The sequence below is a fragment of the Kryptolebias marmoratus genome, linkage group LG24 (genome assembly GCF_001649575.2).
Source record: "Kryptolebias marmoratus isolate JLee-2015 linkage group LG24, ASM164957v2, whole genome shotgun sequence".
Lineage (NCBI taxonomy): Eukaryota > Metazoa > Chordata > Actinopteri > Cyprinodontiformes > Rivulidae > Kryptolebias > Kryptolebias marmoratus.
This window is the reverse complement of record NC_051453.1, coordinates 5,803,762-5,817,706: the sequence shown is the minus strand read 5'-3', so window position 1 is coordinate 5,817,706 and position 13,945 is coordinate 5,803,762. Positions and strand designations below refer to the sequence as shown.

The 13,945-nt window shown below is 40.0% G+C and overlaps 1 protein-coding gene across 1 annotated transcript in view; it reads right to left on the bottom strand.

The window, feature by feature from the left end:
- fam163ab (family with sequence similarity 163 member Ab) overlaps positions 1 to 10,752 on the bottom strand; it is a 17,556-nt gene extending 6,804 nt beyond the window's left edge. The window contains exon 1 of the mRNA XM_017413328.3: positions 10,290 to 10,752. The gene's annotated coding sequence lies outside the window, so the exon portion shown is untranslated. The remainder of the gene's footprint in view (positions 1 to 10,289) is intronic.
- Between the last annotated feature and the right edge of the window lie 3,193 nt (positions 10,753 to 13,945).

Sequence of the window (13,945 nt, the reverse complement as noted above, 5' to 3'; positions counted from 1 at the left end):
GATGGATGATGGATGGGTGGATGATGGATGATGGATGGGTGGATGGATGGGTGGATGGATGGTGGATGGATGGATGGATGATGGATGGATGGATGGATGGATGATGGATGGATGGATGGATGGATGGATGGATGGGTGGATGGGTGGATGGGTGAATAATCCGATGTGTGTTGAGAATATGCAGCTTTTTTTAATATCAAAAAATCTATTTCTGTCAACCTAAAAACCCCCAAAACAAGTCACTCCGCAGGCAGAGGTAAGGACCTCTGAAGAATAATAAACTCATAAACTCAGTTTCTGCCAGAAAGTACACTATTCTCAATTTATTCCAGAAACCAAAGTGCAGCTGTCAGATTCCGATTAAAATCCCTCATCAGAACCACCGAAGCTTGTCTCAGGTTCAGTTCAGTGAACTATTTTTCATAATTAATGGTTTTGCAAAAGTGGAAATGATAAAGGAGTCACCACATCATCCGAAACAAAACCATAAACACATTTGTTTTTATCTCCTGCTTACATGTTGCTTTGCAAGCACTTTGAGGCAGACTAGCTGGTTAGATTAATTTGAGTTTACTTCTCCTGACAAACTATCTGCGTCAGCACACACTCACAAACACACACGCCCATCCAAGCAGAAAGAAAGCTGGATCAGTCACCACTTAGAGTGGGCTTCATACTACAGACTCACCGCCTGAAGAGCCCTATGAAGCGATAAACACACCGACACACACAGCACACACACATACATTATCCAAACTGACATGTATTTAAACTCAACCAAATAAATCATATCATGCTAATAAAACGTGCATTACAGCTGACAGCCTTCTTTATACTCAGCAAAAGCATAAACAGGCTTTTGTTTAGAAAGTAACACCACTAAACCTCTATAGGCTGTCCGAAAACCATCAAATCAAATTAAAGTAAAAAGCCTTGAAGGAATGCATATCACCCGCCACCTTTCATGCTAAAGTTTTAGACTAAAATCATCCTAAGAAGAGAAATGATGGCGTTGTAAATGACTCCCATCTACGAGCACAACAGACTTTAGGTCAATATCTGTATAAATGGTTGAATTATAGCCATTTTTGTGTTTTCTAAGGTCAGTTTGCTGTGGCGGTCATCTTGATCTGGTTGTAGATTTCTAAGTTTCTCTGTCTAATAATATGACAGTTCAGTGCATCTTTTTGTGGGTGATTCTTTCTGCAGGACACCGGAGTTTCATTGCTTTTTGAGCAGGTGATTGTCGTCGAACCTGAACTGTTGCCACTGACACGTATCAGATCTGAGAGCTTGGATGAGTGCAGAAAAAGCTTGTGAGTGTGGAAAAGTCAAAACTGCACATTATCAGTCGGTCCAATCAAATTTATTCAGGCCTCATTAACTGTGACGACTTTAGGAAACAATAATAAATGGAAAGCATCTACTGTAATTATTATGGCACCACGGGCTGCTTTAAAGCAATGGAAACAAGTGACATATCAGACCACCGGATGTGAAATTAAGAAGGAACTCCACCTCCAGCAGCTGCCCGGGTGCTTCAGCCATAACTCAGCCTGTAAAACAGGCACAAAATGCCAGCTGCATGTGGGCCCAGCTCCTCAGGAAGAGTCGCTCAGATGCAGTTAACGCACTAAAATTTAGTTGAACATCATCCAAAACACGTACCACAGGTGCTGCACTTAAAGCAAGATCTTTGCTGAAAAAGTTGATCGTTAAGAGTCAATACTGTGTGTCTGTTAGCAAAATATCTTATGAATCCCTGAACGGAGTTGAATGAAACCTGCAGAAGGTCATCACTGGATGTACATCTACAAGTTTTAGAGTCAACACCATGCAAGATGGCCTCCACAGCTGAGCAACTTTAGGAAACACAAAAATGTCTATATCATTTTTACATAAATTGAGCTAAAGTTTAGTCTGGTAGTAGCTGAAAGTCCTTCCCAACTCATACTCTAAGCGCCATCAGATCACACCGCATATTATTTTTAAGATTACAGCAAAACATAAGATTATCATAGTTTAAAAAACCAACATAAAAGAGATAAAAGGCAGCAGATGATATGCATTCTGGCCTGGAATACTGGGCTTGTTGGAGTTCCATTGGATGGACTCGTAATAAAACTTTTTTTTTGTCTCTTTGAGATAAAAACAAAATCCTTCATGTCATAAAGTGCAGGTTTCCCAGATGCTGGAGCAACTTGAACATCTCACCAGAGTTCCCAAGCGGTTCTGGGATCCCTGCCATCTGTCTTCAGGAGCAGTGAAGGACCTTGACTCCCCAGGGGACGTTTACAAGATTGATTTTTTCAGATTGTAAATTGCTCAGCTCACCGGTCACACAGACTGTGTCTCTCTCCTCTGAACACACCACAAAAAGACCAGAATGTGTTAAAGACACCCACCACACTGCTTATCTGTCAGGAAAGTAAAGACAATTGTTTTTTTTTTTCATTTTTCCTTTTTTGACAAAGGACAAAGGTCTTTTTGTAGATAAAATCACCTTTTATCTAGGCAATAATTCAACCACGTTTTCAATAAAAAAGATCTTTTTTTCCATCCAAACTCCACAACTCAAAGGGTGCTGTAGAAAACAACTCACATTCAAGCAGATTTCATGGTCACAGCTGAAATGTAATTAGTTTAATCCTGTTATGTGGCTCCAAAAGCTTTCCTCTATCAGTTTCCCCCCTCTACCATCTTGCTGCCCAGTGTGGGTGTTTGTTTTTTACATTTGTGCATACGTAAATCTGTGTTTGTGTGGGTGAGAAATAAACACGATTGCAGGGAAGGTTAGTTTTTAATCTGCTGAAGGTCTTTTCCGCTAAGGTTAGGAGTTGTGGGTAAAACAGAGCAGAAAAAGAAACACCACCTGAAATAAAGTGGAGCTCTAGATGTCTTCACAACAAGAATGTCAATAAAAGCCTAGCATTCCTTGAAGAAATGCATATCACCCGCTGCCTTTCATGCCAGAGTTTAATTAACGTAATGCTGAGAAATGACAGAGTTGTAAACAATCCCACATCTCTTCATCTTGAAAAGTTTCATGCATTGATGAACCTTTGGGATCTCGCTGCAGCAGCTGCAGCTCAGCAGCCGCGGACTGATGACTCTGAGCATTTTTTGGTCAATTACTTGATTTTGCTCGGGATCATTTGGAGCAGAGAGAATGCAGTGAATATGAAGGACCACTCTCCAGGACGATCCTCTCGGCCCCACGGAGGCACATAATCAATACAGGGAGTGAGGCGGCTTCGTCCCTGGGAAGATGTAAAGAAACGGAGTGGGAAGAAGGTTCAAGTCTTTTTCTCAGAGCAGTCTGGAGCGTGTTCTGGAGCGATATATCCTGCAGGCAGATTTATGACTGCTGAACATTATAAGCTCTTATACTCCAGGCCATTGCACTTGTTCTAGCCTGCCAGCTCCTGATTCAGCCTTTAATGCTCCCTCGCTGTTGCTGATATACTCGCATGACAAATTAAGAACATTTAAAACTCTGTGTCTAATTCTTTTAAACGTGCCAAGCTAATTTTTCTTTATTGATACAAGAAAAACTCAATCTGGCCAGTATTGGCTTTTTCATTTTATTTGTACCCTTCACTACACTTTAAAGGCTATTACAACTAAAATCCTCTGCTAGCAGCTCTATTATTGTAATTAAAGTGTTTTTTATTACAACTAATATTCTAATCTGTAACAACAGCTACCAGTGTTCAGGAGTTAGGTCAATTTTAGACTTTTAAATGGAAAAAAAGCATTTTCATTGGTCTTTTTGTTGTTTTTTTAATTAAATCTTCTGGTCACAACCAACAAATATGAAAAATAAAAGCATAAAAGAAAATAAAGGCCTTGTTCTCCTTGGAGGAATGCATATCGCCCGCCACCTTTCATGCCAGAGGAAAGATGTTGCTCAGTGTGCTGCGTTCAAAGTATTTGTTGGGGACTATGCTCAGCTACTACCACACCAAATCTGACCAGAATATCTATAAAACTGACTGAGGTTTTGGCATTTTCTGTTTGCTAAGATTGCTTTGCTGTGGCAGCCATATTGAACTGGGTTGACTCCAAAAGTCAATCAGTTGTTCATGTTAACCCCCTGATTAGTTCCTGAAAGTTTCAGTAAAATCCTCTCCCTCTTTTTTAAAATCTTTATCCTACCTATATCTTTCACTGTCAGTCTTAAATATAAAGCAAATGTTTTTCTTTAAAATAATCACCGGGACAAGACAGAAACATAACGTTGAATCTTTGTGATCTTCAATAATTTTACGCAGTAATTCACTAAAAACAGACAAGAGTCTGTAGCACGTCTTAAAATCATTTCCTGTAAATATGGACATCATTTTTTTTATTAACAAATAAAACTTTAAAAGGTAACCCAAAAAATATAAACTAGATTCCCTTAATTCTTGAAAAAAAAAGCTGTCAGATTTTCAGATAAAGCACATTCTTTGGCTCTTCTAACTCCTTAAATGTTGGAATGAAGTCTTGCAGCACATCTGATTGTTTTGTCTGTTTTTATTTTTGTTTATTTCAGCAAAATATATTATAACCGTAAGACTCTATATTTCAGATTATCATCTGACCTGCAGGCAGTTCAGACTTTTATTGTAGCTCTCTGATAACATTTTATTTAAATTCAGTTTGGTTTATTTATGGAGCACCATTTCATAACGAGTCATCTATACAGAAACATTCACACACAGTATATTACAAAACACCAATTAGTAAGAATTATCTAAGAAATTAGAGCATTATGTTACCAAAAAAAACAAGAGAGGTTGAGCATCTTATAAAGGTCCTAGTGTATAAAATAAGTGAACAGTGGGAAGGCTGCTTGTCTTCCTGAATTTAATTAAATTAAATACAACTCTATTTCATTCTTTTGGCACCTATTTGAAAAGTAGCATATATTTTACGAAAAACAACAACTTTTTTTCCCCATATATTGCCAATAAAAGATAATACAACCCTTTTCAGTGCCAGTAGAAGGTTTTTAGAAAAGATGAAAGATGAGCATTTCCTCCATTCTCCTAATGAACGGAGTGAAAAAATATTCTTTGGTTTGATGTGAAACATTTTGTTCGTGTGTGTGCTACAATATGCATAAACTGGAAGATGAAATAAGCTTCTCTGCTCGCTGAGGATCAACCTGATGAAGTTGTGGACTTTATTTGTAAAATGAAAACAATGAACATGCAGAACATGAAACATCTGACCAGAACCGATGAGATGAGGAGTTTTAGTCATCTGGACAAGTGGATCTTGTGGGAACAGCTTTAACTACTGAGACTCACTTCAAACTGGAGATTTAAATTGATTTGTTTTTTGTGCTGAATTTATGTCCGGTTCAGACAGATTCCTTGTAAAGATCCTGAACAGGAAGAGTCTGTGACGTTTAAACGTTCAGGCTGCTTTTCACGTCCACGTTTATGAGGGTTTACAGGATTTCCTTCTGACGGCTGCGCTCTGATATGCCAGCTTCTCTGCATGTTTGGCAGAAGGGCTGCGTCTCTGCACACATGCAGCACAGAGCAGCAGACAGACAGGGAAGCTGTAATTACCGCACTGCTGATCTGCTGGTCAGCATGACAGGATCAGAAAATCAGCTAAACAGTTCCCATCGCTGACAGAATGGGCCACAAGAAACACAAACATCCATCCGACCAATGATGAGGACAGACTGAGGAAGGCAGGGCTACAAGTTTCAGCAATACATTTGTGTTCAAATTAGGAATTATCTTCAAAACTAGCTTATATATCAAACAATATAACATCAACATTCTCATTAATCTGTTGTAGTGCTAAAAGCTGCTTGTTTTTATAAATTAGGGATCATTTTTATATTCCTATTTGTATCCTGGGTGATTTTACATGTGGCTTTGTATGTTTTTCCAAATACTTTTTTTAAAAATATCAGTTAAAGCACAAATAATCTGACTAAAAGCAGAGTTTTAATGAACCGTAAGAACTTCAGGGCTTCGTCAAATCTGGAGAATTCCTTGAAGAAAATGTTTACTGTTTGGTTGAACAATGTGAATAATGAGTTGTCTGAATGCTGCCTCTCTGTGTACATACAGTATGTTTGTCATCCTGATTATGTCGGGAAGTGTGTGTGTCTCTGATGAGTCACCACACACACACACAAGAAGAAAACACCACCTTTTGTTTCCGATTTGTCAGATGAAAGGTTTTAAATAAGAGACGTTTTGTAAAAGACGTCTAATTATGATGTGGGTTGAGTTCACAGAAATGAGGCAAATTTATTTCAACTTATTTTTTTGGTGTCACTCTTCTTATGCCTTTATTACTTTTAACACATACTAACAAAGAAAAAAGTCACAATTTTACAAGGAAAACTTCTAGATGTCTTCAATAGTTTATGATGAATGAGCTCTGACCTTTACAGATTAGACTTTCTTTGCTCCAAATATCCATAAAATGATATTATTCAGTTCTGCTGGATGTGTTCACAATGACACCTTTATCCTGGCCATAAACAGACTTCAGGAGTTTCCTACTTATGTTCTGTTTCCAGACAGCTGGATACACTTATTTCAGCTGATCATATTCCATGTAGACACTTAAAATTTGCAGATAATATACAACTTGGAAAAGATAAGTAATATTAGGGGTAGCTCACTCTTTAAACAAATGAAATGCTGTTTTCTATAACAAATCTTAGAGTGGAAGACAAACATTTTAAAGGTTTGCTCCTATAAACCCCATAAAATCTTAGTTTAATGCTTCATACATTGTGTTACATTCGCCAGCATTTACTGGAATAAACCAGGATAGATCGAGTTTACGGGAATTTCTTTTCTCCCTGAGACAGCAGCAGGATTGTAGATTTCTTTAAAATGTTTTGTTTTCTGAAATGACCATTTGTGTTTTTTACAGTTTATTTATGTGACTCACTTATTACAGACTGATAATACAAGAAAAAATGAAGAGAAATGAGGTGAAGATTAATCAAATAAATATCAATTAAAAGCTCCCAGCAAAAATATACAGCAGGGAAGATCAACATCCTTTGTTCAGCCTCTGTGATCATGATGCCAGAGAGCAAAAGTCGTGAAAATCATGTTCGTATTTGGTTATATACAGGAGTAACTGAGAAATAAAATCAGTCCAATCCAATGAAAATCTGCGAGGCTCAGCAGGAAACACACTTATGTTAATTTAGTGAATAAAAATAGGAGGCTGTTGGTGTTTGTTGACCCTCAGGACAAAAACCAGCCACCAAAAGGGTCTGACAGAAGCTGTAGTCTTGTCCTGCTGCAGCTGCAGAGCAGTTTGGACCCAGCTCGCCTCACCTTTACTGTCTTATTACCGTGCACTCAAGATGTAACCGAAATACCAATCCAGCAGCCACAAAACCCTTAAGGGATTATAAATTATTAAAACAACTCCCCTGAAACACTGAAACACTTTCCTGTTTGCCGGCTGGTTTCAGACTCTTCTAACCACCATTTACCCCAACCCAACACACACACACGCACACACACACACACACACACACACACGGCCCACAGACCACTATATAAACAGAAAAGCACTCTTTTGTGCATGCTGTTCCAGTGAGTACATCAAGTAAAGTGTCAGAAGAAGCACATTACAACCCAAACCAGGCTAAGTACAGTAGTCTCCCTCAGGCTAGAATTAGAGACCAAATCTGGCAGATAACCCTTCTTTGTGCTTTCAGTAGCTTTCATTTTCAAAATGGCTCATTCAGATTCTTCTCACTGCACGGCAGGTTTTGAACTGCTGTGACGCTGAGACTCCATTTCAGCAGAATAAGCTCTTGTTTAATTATAGCATGTAAAATAACACAATCAAAGCCTTCCTACCCCTCACATGTATGATGCAAGACCCTGAGCCTTGCTCAACAGTAAAGTTCACCCATATTATAGTAATTAATTAATCTGGTCTAGCTCGCTTCACTATTTAATTTGACTTTTTCCATGCATTTTTAAGTTCCACTGCCTGACTTGGGTACTTTAAAACACTAAAGGGAAGAATTATCCACAGGAACATTTTAAAGCATCAGTAGTGACGGATACAGGACTACGCTCGCAGACAACATGTAAGGACTGTGTGTGACCAGTAGAGCTGCTCAGTTTAGATCAACATTTAGCTCAATATCTGTAAAACTGACTGAATTATAGCCAGTTTTATGTTGGCCAGTGTCAACTGGCCATGCACATTCAATGATGACTTTCTGCAAGTTTCATTAAAAGTTGTCCCGTGAGTTATGAGATATTCTGCTAACAGTCCGACACTTGAACAGAAAGGGGCAAAACCATTACCGTCCACCTTCGCCTCTCGGCTGCAGGCGATAATAAAGAAGCAATGAAGTTACATAATTGCGAAAGATCAAACGTGTTGTTCTCCAGCCAGCAGGAAGTTACAGAACAGCTCAGCACTGACCCACCAAACTCAGATAGCTATAACTTCTGTCAGTGTTCTGAGGTGCTGGCACAGCGCGCCGTTATACAACCTGTGCATTGAATAAATTTTGTCTGTTGCTGCTGTGACGGCCCTGACTGCAGACTCTCCTGGGAAATCAGCCCACTTCCTGTTGTATTACAGTCGCTGGAGGCTGGAGGGGTGGAGAGAGAAATCAGCAGCTTAAAAAGAGGCTGCTCCACAGTCATTTAGTCTAGCTGTACCTTCAATCCTTCCTGTGTGAGAAATGGGTCAGCGTGACACAGAGTGTTGAAGTGACAGATCAATGCTCTTTCTTTAGTGTATTTTAGCTGCCATGTGCAAAAAAAAAACAAGTTGGAGGTGAATGTTTAGTTTCAGACGAACAAATGCCAAATACACAAAGGGTTAAGTTCTTTTCTATGAGACAGGAGAGCTATTGCAGTTTAACAAAAGTACTTAGTCTGTATTTAACTCACTACTTTATGGTACATGCAGTTAGGAAACATGTCAGTTTAATGTGTTCTTCAATAAAAGTCACTTTAGATAAAAAGTCTTCCTCAAAGAGGGGCATTCATTCTTCTTACTCCAGCTACACGTTTTCCTTGTGCTGAAGCTTGAAGCTACTCATTACAAAGTCTAAAATGAAACATTAAAACATTATTCTGAACCACGTCAAACGACGCAGTTTGAAAGAGTTTACTCCAGTAGTTTCCAGGCAATTCTGAAATGCAGGTACGCACTAAATGTAAACAAAGCACTTGGTTGAACCTGCTTAAAACCATCTGGAAGCTTCAGTAACTGACCTACATTAGTCTGTAAACAAATATGGCAGAATGGGACCAGCGTGGCATCGAGGAGAAGACGTTTCGGAGGAAATATAAGAGAGAATCTGCTGCTGAACGTGAAAAAAAAGAATAAAGAAAACTGTGAAGAAGAAATATCGGGGCTCAAGTCTGTCCAGTCTGTGACCTGCTAAAAAAGATACTTATACGTTGGTTTCTAGGCTGGATTAGGCCAGAGGAGGGCTGGCTCTGGGCTACAGTCTTGGCATTTCTTATGTTTTGTGTACACCACCTAGAGACTGTATTGTTGTACACCCAAACTTGATACAAGCAGGGTTGGGAGTCTGAATACCTCTATGCCATGTCTGCTGTTGGTATTATTCAATTGATTGTGCAGTTTGTTTTATGTGATGTTGTAAGAAGTACTTTTAAGAGCCTTTGAAGCCACTGATTAAATGACTAAATGTAAATTAAATCTAACATTTTTAACCAATATGTCAGAAAAATATTTTGAATAAAGGTAAATCCAGATTATTATTATTATTATTATTATTAATCTGACAATAAAATCAGTGTTGACAGCCAAGTAAATAGACATAATATTCCAACATTATTAAGAAACACCAATGTTTAGGCTGATGTTCTGAAGTGTGACCTTTGGCTCTCCAACAGCAGGAGCCCCAATGGAAAGTGAATAAACCTCCAGTGATGTGGTTGCTTTGTTCGATTCTTTGACATTGTGCATCTTCACCTTGTTCTCCTTCTGTCTAAAAGCAGCATCAGCCCAGAGTTCATTCCTTCATTCTTTCATTTCTGAATGATGCAGTCCTTTCATTAGGAAATGCCAAAAGGAGATCAGAGCAGCTGCAAATTGGCAAAACCCCAAGACTCCATCTCCTGCTGAGCTCCTCCACTGCCTCTTTATCTACTCAGACAACCAGACTAAAGGCACATTTCAGGTTTAAAGGGTATTTCATCAAGAGAGGTCATGGTCTTCACAAACATCACCACAAGCTCCGTTTTTTCTAATCAGAACATCTCTTCAAATCTGTCATTCGTTTCCACCACAGCACGTACCTGATGCAGTTACATGGTCCGACAGTTCTGCTCGCACTAATCCCGTGAAGTGAGACGGTAAAAGCCCGGCAGCAGCAGCAGGAGGAGGATGGAGCAGCAGCAGCAGGAGGAGGAGGAGGAGGAGGATGGAGCAGCGGAGGCGCGCCGAGCATGGACGGGACTGCAGCGGAACTTCTCCAATCAGTCCGGGGTGCACACCGTGGAGGGGGGGAGCTGTGGGACCAGCTGCAGACAGGAGGTCAGACACACGGCTGCGGGGACAGCCAGAACCACAGCATCATCATCGTCATCATCATCATGACGGAGAGGCACGCGCAGCTCCGGGAATGGGGCGCTTTTTACGCGCAGGAAACCTGTGCGAGCGGCTTTATGGAGAGCGGCTGCGGGGGGCTTCAGTGGACTCCAAGATGGCAAACAACCGCCAGAAAGGCTGAAGGCATTTCATTTCAAACGGACACATCCAACAAGTGATGGATGGGGTTAACGAGATGACGGAGTCCGCTGGTGGGCGGAGAGGGAGGAGAGGGAGGAGAGGGAGGAGTCGGTACCTAAGCATCTGTAAGGACATCTGCAGAAATACACGACTGCCTACACATACACAGTACTATACTACTACTATACTAATATGACTGCAGTCAGATCCTGCACATCTGACTTTAATTCATTTTTTCTATAAAACCCTGAAGAACTGGATAAAATGCTGAGCATTATTGAAGAATGAATTGTTATAGTTAAAACAAGCAGGACAAAGCTAAACTCAGCATTACAGTTGCTAAAAGCTAAAATGAGCACAGAGCAAGTGTGCTGAAGTAGATTTCAGAGAGCGATGACCATGATGGATCTGAGGAGATCTCATTGTTATTCTATGTGTTGTAAATAAAGTGAAATAATTCAAAAAAGCATAAAAGTTACGAATGCTAAAAGTCATAGCACACTATTCCAGATGGAGCCCAACATTATGGTATATGATTGGCTAAAATAACACAGAGTATGCAGAAGTAGTCTGAACAGGAAAGACCATAAACAGGAAAACAAGACTCTGAATGCTGAATCAGCAATATATTCACACAATGCCAAAAAGTATAAATCTGTCCCTCTGCTAATGCTGCAAAGCATTACAAGAAAAAGAGCAACAAGTTCCGTGGATACATTTTCATCTGATCACATCCAAACAGCTGCTGAAGCCTAAAATAAAACCGTGACTCTGGTGATGGTCGCTTCGTGATGTTTCCGTCAGAAAAGTGGGCTGGACCATGTGGTCGTGTGCTTGGCACAATGTGAAATAAAGCTACGGTAAAGCCCACCAAACACAGACCTCTGAGCCACAGTAATTGATTTGCCCTCAATCACTGCTCACTTAATCTACTTACTGTTGCAACCAAGTCAACGCAAACATCAATACAGAGAAGGAAGGTCTGGCTGACTAAACAGAGCTCTGCTGCTGTGCTGCAAGAAAGACACTCTGGGATTTATGCAAGTCAGTCCCGAAGTTGAGAATCTCAGGATCACACAACCCAGCAGGCCGCAGGATTTAGAAATCTGTTGAGAGAAGCTGAGAGAAGAAAGATATGAGCAAACCCTTTGTGAGACGTAGAGCAGAGAGAATGTTTACTGTGAATTTCACCACCGCTGGGAAGGCTTTGAGCTTCATCTTTTGTTATTTAGGAACTTTGTAGTGAGTTAATTTACAGACAAACCCAGTTAAATGCTGTACGGTCACATGTTTAGTGATGATGCAGAATGTGGACATTTAATCTCACAGAACAATGACAAATATCTGCCCTGAAGGTCAAATCATCCTGCGTGCCATCCAGTTCATGGTGTCAAAATAAAATCCAGGGTTTGTGTTCCCTCAGAAAAACATCTTAACAACACACAGGGTCCAAGACATCAACACAAATCAGATTGCTGAAAAAAAATCAGTTTAAGTGTAAATGATAAATCAGATGAAAACCTTAAAGAAAGGAGAGTAAACAACACAAAATGAAGTTGTTTTTTCTTCCTGGAACCACTTCACAGTAAACTCTGTGACTATGAGTCTGAATGAATGTGAAGCAGAGCGGAGAACCTCTTCATCACTTCGAATGGGGCGATATTGTGTGTTTTCCAAACTGAATTTGAGGTTTTGTAATTTCACTTTGCTCCGGACAAATCGAATCACTTGACTGTCGCCGCACTTTTCGTGGTCAGGCACCCGCGGCCACAAGGTGCCGACAAACTGAATTCTGCGTGAACTGTGTTGTTGATGAAAATGAATGAAAATTTGTCATGCTGGTATAATCACAAAGTTACTGAGGTTCATGTGGAAAGTTTAGTGATGTGGCACCATGTATATTCAGAAAGCGGGTCAACTTAAAGACTGGAAACAGGAGCAAACAGCGACTTTACAGACTGGATACAAGAGGCTGTCTGTGTGGGGTTTGGGAGCGGCTGTTTTAAAGCATCGGGTTTATTACTGAGTTGCTGTTTTGGGATTTTCCAACCAGAAAAGGGAAGCATCTTTAAAGGACAAGGTACATGCCAACTGGACAACTTCTTGCATCATAAAATGAAATTTATCAGTAATAAAACTGACTGAATCAGGTGAAGAGAGCCACACTTGTTTTGTACCTGACAGCAGAAAGGTTGTGCATTTTAACATGATTTCTATATGAGAAAGTGCACAGATACAAAGACATGTTCATGTTTCCCCCCAAACATAAAACACCTTTTATCTTGTTTATAAATCTTTTTGAAATCTGACTACTTCTGCATACTTTGTGCTTTTTTAGCCATTCATATATCGAAACTTTCAGCTCATTCAGGACACGGGGGCTGTGGCTTTTAGTTTTTGTAGTATTTTTGTAGTAAGTATTTATCTTTATTCAAAAATACTTCCCCATAGAAACACACTGAGATCTCTTCAGTTGCTTCAGAAACATTGTTCTCCTTCAAACCTCTGCTTCTTTCAGCTTCTAGCCTGTTTTGCTACTTTTGGCTTTTAATTAACATTTGGCTACTTGCAGCCTTTAGCTAATGTTCAGCTTCTTTTAGCTTTAACAACTCACATTCAGCTTCATCAGCAAAGCTTTTCAGCGCTCAACATTCATAGAAAATGTTGTTTGTTTCTTCTCTATTTAACCAGAAGAATCAAAACAACGTTTGGTTTTCTTGTGAAATCCATACCAGACTGCATCGTTACCAGAATAACTAGCTGCTAATTGCATTTCCAAAACGAACAGCATTTTAACCCAATAACGGAGCTGAGTAGGAAGAAAAATGAAACATGCAACTGAACTGAGTTTTTGGAGAGGTCTTATCGTTGGCCCAGCTGGAGCAGAGCAGGACCGTATTTTGGAGGCGTTTATCATCGAACTGACAGCACCGGCTCTGGGGGAGGTGCAGACACTAGATCTGAGCTTCAGATTGCCGGATCCGTCAGCAGTGACCTTCCCTCCGTTTATCCTGGGTGAATCTCAGCATTACAATATTACATTACAACATTACATTTTAGTGAGACTGGAAGTGCTTTCTGCCGGAGCTGAGGGATCGCAGAGATTGCACCAGTTTCAGATATCAGCACAGGTCACACAGTGTTGTTGGGAAGCAAACATATCAGAACGTTACAGCGTGTCGAACACTGAAGAAGTCCCCACACGTTTGGAGAAGCCGAAGTA